The sequence below is a fragment of the Aythya ferina genome (assembly GCF_964211825.1).
Source record: "Aythya ferina genome assembly, chromosome: 1".
In the NCBI taxonomy this organism is placed as follows: domain Eukaryota; kingdom Metazoa; phylum Chordata; class Aves; order Anseriformes; family Anatidae; genus Aythya; species Aythya ferina.
The window spans coordinates 20530219-20542619 of NC_140296.1; the positions used below are offsets into that span (position 1 = coordinate 20530219).

At 38.8% G+C, this 12401-nt stretch overlaps 1 protein-coding gene across 1 annotated transcript in view; it reads right to left on the minus strand.

Moving 5' to 3' along the window:
• MIPEP (mitochondrial intermediate peptidase) overlaps window positions 1–12401 on the minus strand; it is a 75785-nt gene that overhangs the window by 11148 nt on the left and 52236 nt on the right. The window lies entirely within an intron of this gene.

A 12401-nucleotide genomic window follows, 5' to 3' on the forward strand; every position in this document is an offset into this window, starting at 1 on the left:
AGTTGTACTGGGTCTGGCTGGAATGTTAACTTTCCCGGCAGCAGCCCATTCAGTGCCGTACTCTGTACTTGTAGCTGGAACAGCAGTGTTATCACACCAGTGTTGTGTCTACTGCTGAGCAGCAGTGGCACAGCATTGGGCCTTTCTCTAACCCTCCTAGGGGGTGGGCAAAAAAGTGAGGAGAGAAACATCACTAGGGCAGCTGACCTAAACCAATCAAAGGGATATTCCATACCATGTGGTGTCACACTCAGCAATAAAAGGTGGAAACAGGAAGAAGAGGGGAGGGGTGGGCTCTCGTTGAGAAGACGTCGGTCCTCCTCTCGAACACCGGCTGCGTGCGTTGAGGCCTTGCTTCAAGGACGTGGTCAATCATCGCTCATTTGTGGGAAGCACGGTAAAACCACCACACTAGGACAGTGTCTTTTTCAACAGCCCAGATTACATTGCTCATCTTGCCTTCCCTTACACTGTATCTCTACGGAATATCCTGGTATAAGTAAGACCCTGTGCTATTTCTAAGACATTTAATTCTCTGGGCCTAAAAGAGCTCATCTTCACCTCTGATGGGCTGATGATGGAGTAGCCTGATCAGCTACTCCACTCATAAGGTTTATTGAAACTATCACAAGCAAGCAAGAAAAACAGCTTCTTAGCAGCCTGTCCAAAACCAAAAGCTCATTTCAGAGAGTGCACCTAAAACAGGACTCAGTTCCCTCTGTCTACACAAAAATTTACTTGACTTTGTCTTTGCTAGGTTATTTAAGTAAGAGACTTCACATCACTTCCTTTCAAAACATAAAAGGAAGGGATACAGCAAAGCATGCTAAGGTGTTACTCAACTCTCTGCATTTGGGAAGGCTCTCAAATATGATGAAGCTGAGAATTCAAAAATTCATCGGCGACAAAGTGGTATTAAAATAAAGAGGGAGAGAGAGAAAATGGGATGAGTTAATCTGTATTGAGATAAATGCCTAAGACAGGTATAGTACAGACAACTCTCCCTTCATTGGGAGTACAAAAGGAACACACTTTTAAATACCTAGAGTAATATAAGATAACTTCAGTCTTCAAAGGAATTGTGCAACTGAGATTTTATTCATATTGCAAACAACAATCCAGGAAATCAGATTATGAACACACCATTTCCTAGTGAGGTTTGAAGTCTATACTTGATTTTTAAATGTTTTCATAATCAGCGCAGATTTTCTCCACACTCCAGAGTACAAAATGCTCTAGGATGTCATCATTCCCTGTTCTTAACTTTTTTTCAGTCCTCACACAAAATTTTTGATCAGACGCTCTCAATCCCTTCATTCTGTATTTTCAATATTCACCATTACCCATTATCTATTACATTACTCAAGTATATTTTCCTATTTGATAATGTTCTAGTAATTAACTTTTCCAAATTGGACTTTGTTACCTGTAAACAAATATTTAAACATTAAGGTGCTCCCTCTGCCCCCACAAGGAGTTACCCGCCTGCATTAAAAAACTGTTAAAAAATTTATACAGATGAGATTAAGATATATGTAACAAACATGCAAAAAGCCCAAGTAAATAATTGAATCATCTAGGTTGGAAAAGACCTTCAAGATCATCAAGTCCAACCATCAACCTGACCTACCAAGTCCCATCACTAAACCATATCCCTAGTGCCACATGCACAAGTCACTTAAATACCTCCCGGGGACACTTCCCTGGCAGCCCATTCCAGTGCTTGACCACCCTCTGCATAAAGAAATTATTTCTAATATCCAGTCTAAAACTACCCTGGCACATTATGACCCAAGTGCAGGACCCAGCACTTAGTCTTGTTGATACGTATAGACTAGTACTCTTTTAAGAAGTTCTATGAACAATAAAAAATAATCACAGCACTGTAAAGGTATTTAAAACTACATGATTCACCTTTTAGCATAAAATTCTGTTTTATTAAAACTACCTATAGATGAAAAATGTCTTAATTTCTTAACTGTGTTATTTGTATAGCTGAATGACTTCTTCATATATATAAAAATCCTGACATATCAATTTCCCTTTTGGAAAGGATAAAAGCTAGACATGTAGAACTAGGGCACTCTCCTTATTAAATGTTACACTTTTGGTACACAGTTAGAAAGTTAATGAAGACTCTGAGTAATCACCTACTTCAAAAAGTTCCATGAACCCATTCCAGGAGTTTATAAAACAGTGTGCATTTTACAGCATAGCCCATGGGGTATGATAATATGCCATTCATGGGTCATGTTCATGCCTGCTTTTTATCCAACACAACAGGCTGAAATAAAGGTGTGCGACTGATCCACTGCAATTATTAAAAGGGCCTTTTCTTCACCAACATTATCAATCTTCCCTTATAACCACGTCTGAAATGCTTCCAATGTGTGAAGCCTTTCCATTTCTTCCTGTAACAAACAAAAATACCTCACTGATACACGTGCCATACTGATACATTACACCTTCTCAGGAATTTTAAGTAAAGTACTTGTAGGATACATTCTTTGGGTAAGATTCAGTTCATTTTCCTTTAGCTACCTCAGACTAGGAGCCTTGCCCAAACTAGTCACAAAGGCTGCCTTTGTAGTCAGGGGACAGGAATATTTATCTTTTTGCCTTTGGATGGGGATAGGACTACTGCTCTTGGAGAAAATAAATAATTTACTACTACTTTTAGCTTCTATTTAAAAGTTATGCCACTTCATTCCTTTTAACAACATGGTAGGATCAGCTAACATAAACTGGTTTGAAGACTACATAAGCTAATTAAAGATTCAATCATTTGATTTCTAAATTTACAAGTGTTAAGATTACCACAAACATCAATTCATACAGGAATTCAGATGTGATCCTAAAAAGACAAAACTGAAAGCAAAAAACTACAGGTAACTCACTACACAATAATCTAGTTTTTGCTTGACTGTGGGTAATCATTATTCATGGACTCCACTAATTACATGGTATAAATGGTATAAAATCCTCTTATTTCCTTTGAAAAGGAAGAGCAAACTACAGAAATTCTTGACTAGTGCTTGGACTTTTCAAAATGCTCTTCAGCAGCTTGTGTTGTGACTTCAGCTCTTCCAAAGTATATTTAAGTCCACTTTACTTTGCATCTTAAAACTAAAATCACAAGTGAGGACCTGAAAAGACCCAACACTAAATTAAGAAAAGTATTTACATCATTTAAGTCTTCAAATTACAAAATGCGTGCTACAGTAATTACATCAAGGAGCAAGTTGTTGAACAGTTTCCATGAGAAACAATATATGATGGCGATGATTCGGTGCCACCCCCATCCCCTTTCTTAATTAAATTCTTATTCTGGCAGGAAACTCAACGGAGGAGCAGCCAACTTATCTCAGGGGCTACTGGGTGGAGAACCCCTGGCTCTGGCAGTAAGCTGATATTACTGTTCCTAATGCCCTTGAACTTGGCTATCAGCATGGGTGGAAAACTCTTGAGAATCACAAAGAAGCTGCAGGCTCTGGTAACTCGTGAGCCAGAAAAGAACAGCAATTAGTATGGAAATCAGTACAAGCTATTTCCCTCTGCTGAGAAGCAAGGCTTGTCATCTAGTGGGATTCTAGGACAACCCGCTTCTGGCAGGCCAACAAGCACACAGAGTGAGCACTGGCACTCCTGCGGCAATGTCAGCCACTCCTTCCAGTGGGAGCTGGAGTTGAATAGAACAGAATATCCTGAGTTGGAAGGGACACACAAGGATCGAGTCCAACTCCTGGCTCCACACAGGGCCACCCCAAAATCAGACCTTATGTCTCAGAGCGTTGTTCAAGCACTTCTTGAACTCCGGAAATCTCAGTGCCATGACCACTGCCCTGGGGAGCCTGTCCCAGTGCCCGAGCACCCTCTGGGTGCAGACCCTTTCCCTAACCCCCAGCCTCACCCTCCCCTGTCCCAGCTCCATGCCGTTCCCTCGGGTCCTGTCGCTGTCCCCAGAGAGCAGAGCTCAGCGCCTGCCCCTCCGCTCCCCTCGTGAGGGAGCTGCAGGCCGCCATGAGGCCTTCCCTCAGCCTGCTCTGCTCGGGGCTGAGCAAACCAAGGGACCTCAGCTGCTCCTCATATGTCTTGCCCTCTAGATTCTTCACCATCTTTGTAGCCCTCCTTTGAACACTTTCTGATAGTTTCATGTCCTTCCTAGACTGTGGTGCCAAAACTGCATGCAGTACTTGAGGAGAGGCCACACAAGCTGAGAGTGGAGCGGGACAACCCCTTCCCTCTCCTGGCTAGCTATACACATGAAGAACCCAGAGAGCTGCAGTTTACGGAGCAAGAACTCCACGGCCACTTTTCAGCACACAAAACCAGTAAATTCATGGTGTGGTACAGATACGATCAGACGCTGCACATCCACCTTTACACATTTCCCATTCTGATGCACTAGCTGTACAGACATTGTTTTAAAATATCAGTGGAAAAGCACGCTTTTAGCAAAATAAAAAACGGTATTACCTCATGACCAGCAGATCTGGTCTCACTATTTACCTTTGACTACAGTTTGCATTGTCACAGTCTTCAAACCTGTATTCTATCCCAGGTGGAAGTTCAATATCCCCCTTCTCAAAACACAAGCAAGATACTCAGGAGGTTTCAGCACAAGGACCAGACACCTTGATGCAACAACCACCATTCATCAAGTAGAGAAAATTGAAGTCTCTTTCACTCAAACCCATGACTTCCAGAAGTAACGTGCTAACCTACTTGAATGACTGCCCCTTACTGAATGTCTTCTTTGCTCATTTTTTTTTATTTTTTCCACCTTTCTCTTTAAGCTACTAATTTACTTATGACATGAGAAAAGGATTATCACATACATTTTATAGCTTAAAGAATTTGATTCTGAAACAAATCACAGGATTTCTTCCCCTATTGGTTACATAAGCTTGCAGTGTGCTTTGAAGACATTCTCAACTCATTCTCACTTGAAGAAACAATTTAATGAGTTTTGGGGTGCAGATGTTGCAAACTCTCTGTGCCAGGGGCTACCTCTGATGAAACCCTACTGAGTGACGATTGTTTCAAAAGGTATGCACCTGCCTGTTTGGTCAACTTTCTTTCTGTATTTTTGGCCTGAACTCCTCTAAGTTTTATAGAATTACATCATCATCATTCTAGAGTTTCACAATAATAAAAAAATCCAATAAAAAGTTTTAAGGCCACTTCCTTAGCTGCAGTTTCTAATCTTGTTTAGAATAACAGAAAGTTAATTCCAAGAAACCACATTTTATACTGCCCCCCCTAACTTGCTTAATGTCACTACTCCACAGTTTTTCAGAGTGGTGCATTTCTGTGCTAGGAGTGGGAGAGAGCACAAAGTAAACCAACCCAGAGACATTGCTGACATTTTAGAAAGCAAGTCAAGCAAGAGATTAAGAATTCAATTTATAACACTTCTGTGTTTTTATTATAAAATGATAAATAAATCTAGCAAGGCAGGGAATGTAAATATTTTTGCAGTTGTTTACACTAGGGAAGAGGAAAGGAATTTAACATGCAATTAACCACTTAGGTGATTCTAGATATATACCATATGGTCTCTGAATTACTTAAATTAAAGAAAAACATTTCACTTTCATTTATAAACTATTAATGCATTTGAGCTGCTATAGCAAAATCATTTGAAACTACTTCCTCTTCACCCTCTTCTCTCCTCCTCGCAAAGGGACTGGGGGAAGGGGGACATAGGAGACAACAAAGAATACCAACATCAAAAAGTTGTATTTATGATATACATTGCTCCATGATCCTTAAAACATTGATTAAAGGACACAGAGATATGAAAACTGATATATTATGATCTTATTTGGACACACTGAGAGACAGTGTTACCTGTAAACATTTTAACTAGTTTGAAAAGTAAAACAGAAAAAAATGTGTGCCATCAAGAGAATTTCCAAGAGTCCTTACTGCTCTAACACATAACTCCGTACACAAACACACACACCACTCTATTACCAGTGAATAACTTTTAGCACTGCCTAAGTTTTAAAACTTCTTAAGCCCCAGATAACCAGAATCAGGTCACCACGCTTTCCTTTGGGTACAGATTCACCTTGAAGCCCAAGGTTTCTATTATACTTTATCAATTAAACCAAATTTTAAGTACTGCCCCGTTATTTTAAAAGAAACATCATGAACTTAAAATAAGCTCTTACAAAAAATATAAGAAATATTTTTAATAATGCTGTAGCTGCAAAATATTATTTGCCAGTACATCTTAATCATGTAAATTATCTGTACCTACACTGGAACATGAAATAGCTAATGTTTTACAATAATGCTCATTTACTACCTTCTGCCAGAGCCATTCCAGACAGGAATATAGGGGATCACGATTCTAATCCTGATTCTGCAATAAAATGCAATATGAACTTGAAGAAACTGCTTTGTTGTCCCCACTCAGTCTAACTGCCAACTCCTAGTAAGGGAGATAAACAGGACTCCTCTCTCATCCTTCTCTGGTTTGACTACGAGCTTTTTTTAGACAGGAGAATCTCCCACTGTGTTTGAACAGCATTTCAGTCAGGTCTTTTAGCCTGTATTTATGGAAGTGATACATTCAGTTTTATCTATTCCTATCAAACATAGCACCAGTACTGCAATCCTGGGGGGAAAAAAAAGGAAATGTAAGATATGAGAACAAAAATATGTACAACTAAACAAAGCAATCTGTATTTATATATTTTAGATATCTATAAAAAACATATATGTATCTCAAAATGTTACTAAGCAATGTATGCAACTATTTCCTCCACTGTTCTTTAAAATGCTACTAAATGTAAATACTATCACTAAAGTATGTTTGAGTTTCATGGGGCTAACACTTGCTAAAAGAATGTCCTTAAAAGTGCTTCATATCTTCTCATATCTGTAAACACTCCACTGCTGTAGATAGTTGCCCAGTGAATAGTGTCATATTTCCACTGGAAAGCAAATCTTCACAATATTTGCCATCCGCTTTTTTTTTTTTTTTTTTTTTTTTTTTTATCATAAAATGAATTCAACTCCAGAAAGACAGAAACCTAAACAAACCTTGAAGGGCAACTTTAAGAGCTTTTGAAAGTTCCAGCGACTACTTTAATAATGAACTCAGTAGGGCACCAATCTTTCTGAAATGGCTTTTAGCTATTAATTATTTATAGAAATATCACTTCCCCAGAGTTCACTGTGTACTTCTTTATTAATCTTTTCCTCAGACCCAGACTCTTCAACTTGATTTTATAGTATACTTTTAAGAAGGCTCATAAGAAAACTAATCCGGGGATTTGCACTTTGTGTAAACAACTCTGGTTTCCAACACAGCAAGGTAAAAGATTACTTTGAAGGGGTTACACAAACTTCAAGAGGTTGAGTAATGATGTATGACTTCATGTCTCTTCAAAACACTCCAAAAAGTTGAATAAGTGCACCATCAGTGTCTCTTCAAGTAATTGGTTGGGAGAAAAAGTGGAAAAGCAATCCATTATGAAAACTCTCTGCAATTAATATGAAATGTATGTCTCTGTGATCTAGAACAGCAGTTTTTTTAAAATGCCCTATGAAGGAGATCCTAGAACTGCTGGGTGTATGTCCCTCTTCAACAAGAGAGGGACAAGATTAACAAGAGTTTAAAAGATTTGGTGCTAACCATAATCACATTTGTTGTGTGTTAAACCATTTTTATTTTCTACTATTGCTTGCTTGCACATAAAAATCCGTGATCACAGTCTCAGTTCCAATTCTGTGTTTTTCTTAAGAGGTTTTCAGTACCAGAACATACATGTTCGTATGTGCCCACATAATTTTTTTCTTTCCTAGCCAAATAAACTCAGTTTTCTCAACTTTTCTCAGAGATTTCCAAACCTATTATCTTTCCAAATGCTCTCATCTGTATTTCTTCCAGGTTGTCCAAATCTTTTTAGGAGTCATACATCTACTGCAGGACCCAACATTTGGCCACTGCTAAACCCCCAACACCAAATACCAAAATAACCCCACAATTTTCTTTAGCAGCATTCCATAAATAGTGCTCTTTGGGCAGTTACTGCTCTTTAAATATGTATCTAATCGGTTTCCTGATGCACTACCTTGGATTTATTTTGACGGGATGAAATTCACAATATTTTGAACACTTTCCAAATTCTTTGGATCGTTTCAATTACATTTTTCATGATTTCTGCAATCTTTGTCAACGGGAGGATTTCTATAAATCTTATAAGTGAGCTCTCATCCAAATCAAAAACACAGAACAGCAGTAATTCCTAGATAGATGCCTGGTAGCCTTCACTTAAAAAGTCCCAGTCTGAAATGAAACTTTCACTCACTCTTTCAGCATGTTTTCTGCATGTTGCCTCAGCCATAACCCCAAAGCTTGCCCAAATAATTATAATTTGCGAGTGACAGAAAGCTTGCTAAGTCTAGAGTTATGCTATTAACTGCTACCTTCTTGTTCCCAAGGTCAACCACTTTATTAAGATGAAAAGTGTATTTTGCTATCTCAGATGATTCTTAACAAAACCATGAAGTTTTCTTTTACTCACTTGATTGTTCTCAAGGTGCTTGCAGACTCCTTAGTAAGTGATTCTACTACTTTTTGAGTGATAAAGTCTGAACAAGTTCTCCTCCCTTCATAAGAGTAGCTATCATAATAGCAAGTCCACTTTTCCTAAGTTTGTGAGCAGTAATTCCTTTAGCTCAGTGACTGCTTTGAAAAAGTTAAATATTCTGACTACCTAATCAAAACTCATTTATTTTTTTGAAAAAAAAAAAAAAAATACTTAAGCACAGACAGGGAATATTTCTGCTTTCTCTAATATCAGTTATTCCTCTGTCTCCTACTAAATCCATACTCTCCTTGATCATCTCAGTTCTTCAGTAGTTATTTAAATTTTTTATTACCTTTACTGCTTGCATTTTGCAACTCAGCTTTTCAAGCCTTTTTTGAGTTCTTATATTCTTTTAGTAATTACCTTTTCATATTATGATCTCTATCTTTTATGATCTTAATAAAGTCTTTAAAGCTCTTGGTTCCTTAGTCCCAAAACTTCTTCGTATCAGGGTAATTTGTGTCATTGATTCAATGCCCTTGATAACTACACTTTGTCTTTTGAATCTTCACACTTATGTATTTTCTATTTCCAGAAAATATCTGGCAAGCTTCCTCTTTCTGATGAATTTTTAAATCATTATTGACTTTTTTGGTTTTTAAGCTGTTAGAAATTTCAACAGTTCTAGCTCATTAGAGCTTATTGTGTCTTCTCTTTTTCACACTTTTACACGGCTTCTGCACTTCCAATAACTTCCTTTTCTCAGATGTTTAACTATACAGGCTTTCCCCCTGCCTTGGTTCTTTTCAGCATTTTGTTGGTAGACACCATAAATGTTATTCCCTCACCCCCAACCCAGTATGGGTGCTTTAGAAAAAACTCTTTGCCAACAGCAACATTTCTACATTTTAGCTGTTCTTCATTTCCTTTAAAACAGGGCATTTAGTTTTGCTTAGGCCCTAAGATTGCATGAGTTTAACTTAGTAAATCTAGGACAAAATTGGGAAGGTTATAGATAAAATAAGTATTACATGAAATCATAGTTTAAGTTTAATAGGTAGCTACTACTTACCCTTTGTTACTAATAATTTCAAGATTCATGTTCACCACTTGAGTCAAGGTTTCAGAATTCAAAACCACTTTTCTTTTCAGAGGTTAAGGGTTATCACTTATTTATCTTAAGACAGCTGCCTCCTCACTTGCTCAGCCTGACTATTCTCTTTTATATGTGTTACTGATATTCACACGAACTGTTAAACGGGACAGCGGTTATGACTACATATTCTTATTTATCACTCCAAAGACCTTAGAAGAAATTGTAAGACAACAGATGCCACAAAGACCCATATGGCAGACTCGATAACAAGATACTTCACTCGAACTGCCAGCCAGCCCTAAGTGAGTTGAGGAGCAGACCTGTTAGGAATGATACTCTCCTCTTCACTACAGCACCACAACTGACAGTGATCGTGACCAGTACAAGACTGCAATACTGAACTTCAAAAAACACATCATCTCCGTGATCTCAATTTCTGGCCTCTGGCTTACTTAACTAAGCATGAGGTCAGGTCACCTCCGAACTCCAAAGAAAAGGCTCTTAGCAAAGAAAATGCATACAGCTCTTTTGCTCTCAGGTGTTCTTAAGCACAATAAAAAGGGGAACTGGGCACGAGGTGACAATGTGTGCTGCAGAAAGATGTCAGAACCATCTCCTCTCTGCAGAGAAGCTAGTTCTGCATGCCTACTGCCACCAACTCCTCTTCAGCTGGCCAACTTACCAGATTATTTGCATCCCATGAATGAAACCCTTCTGCCCTCAGCACCCATGGGCAAGCCACATCTTCCTGTAGTGCCTGACATTTCCCACAAGCAAGCACTCCAAACGTTAGGTTGCATATCATCCATTGATTTCTTTTGTGAAGAACACAACAGACAATCCCAGCAAGTTCAAACAAGGACCTAGGTGGAGCTTTCCAAGGTCAGGATCCCTGTCTGGGCAGAGTCCCCACCAGCTGCAGGAAGAAGAAAGCCTAACAACCAAGTTGGTGATACACCAGTTTTCATACCCTTCTTCCCTCTAGGGTATCTATAACAATACCTGCCTTGTTTTCTGTTGGCAAACTTGGCTGGCTAACATATTTGGTCTCACAGATGTTTTGGGCTCTCCAACCACTGGTAACCATAGCCATTAAGAATTTCTTATATTGCCAACTGAAAAGAAAACTGCACTCTGGACAAAAATATATAAGCATAATTAAACCTGTAACCTAATGCAATTTTTAGGCCACCACTAGAAGTGGTCCTTCTGAACTAATGCATGTCAACATGCTAGACCAAAACTTATACTAGCAAATTATTTCATGTTCCAAAAAATATCAAAAGGCTCCTCACACAGCAACACATTCCCTTCTACCGCACGTAATTGCAATGATGTGTGTGGGTTAATTCCAAAACTTATATTTTATATTCAAGTATCACACAAGAAATCCTTCCATGTTTCTAAAAAAAACTTACAGCGACAATCTTAAAAACTGCAAAATGGACTATTTGGCAGCAATCTACAGAAGAACAGAGATTCACTGTGCCTCGCTCTTCAAAACCATTTCTCCTCACAATCACAAGTCAAATGAGCGTCTCCCACCATGAGTAGAATGAAGAAAGGCTATTAAAACAAATGGTTAATATGCAAGTCCACAATATTTTTCTGAAAATAAGAATCAAAACTTCAAGATACTTCATTATTTCACAAATAAAAATCACCTATGATGATTTGGGCAGCTGGGGTTTGTTGTAAAATTACCTCATTATTAGGAACTCTTTCCTGTAACTGCAGGAGGCTGCAATCTCCGCTATCAATGCAGAGCTTGTTTACCCTGTGTCTCACTTTTTGTTTCCATATTGAACCAAAACCCACAGCAGGAGATAGGAATTATTATGCTTGGCGCAGGACTAACAATGGTGTATCATTAAATTTTGATGACTGTTTCAAAGGAAAGTAGATTTCAAGTCTAAACTTGGGGGACAGGCAAGGGACTAAGTAACAGATCATGGGGAGAAACTCTGATCGTGTCTCGGGTTGATCAAAGGGTCACCTGATACTTTTTAAGAAAGTCTCTCTGGGCATCTTGGAGACAAAGGTAGAAGAGACCAGGAGAGATATTCTGAAAGCAGACAGCGTTATCAATTGTACGGCCAGCCACGGTAAATGGAAACTTCACAATAGATGAGAAATAAGCTATGATTTGAAGAAAAGTTTTGAGTAAAAGCAGAATACTGCATTCCCCAGAGCACACAGATTTCAACACCAAGCACATTCAGGAAGAAGTGGCAGGAAAATGAGTGGTCATTATTATTTAGTTTATCTCCACTTCTTACAAGAGCCAAAAAGAAGATTGCTTGCTTTTAGAGGCATCACATGGATTCAAGAATCCAGCCTGCGCAAAACGTCTATTCATTTTCCAAGCTCAGTAACACAGATCTCTGGCAACAAAACTACCAGACACTACAAAAACAGGCAAACAGATAGATTTCCTTGCCCCCTGCCTGGCAGTCGTCAGCTTCTGGACTTAGCAGCAGAGCAAAGAAATCCCAGTGGAATTTCACTCTCCAGAAGCCAGCAGCAAACTCGGTGTCTTTTTGAACAGATAAGCAACGGCCAGCCAGAAATTGAGATTTGCATTCTTCAGGAAAACAAAGTCTTGTGTAATGCTGTTTCTCTGGGCTTCTGTCTGTGTAGCCTCTGCTCTCTTTCCTTTCTGCTTTGCGTGTGGCACCAGCTTCTGTGACTGTCTGTGTCAACACAGCCAACGTAAATACTGCTGCACACAGTGTCAACCGTCTAAATGCCTGTAA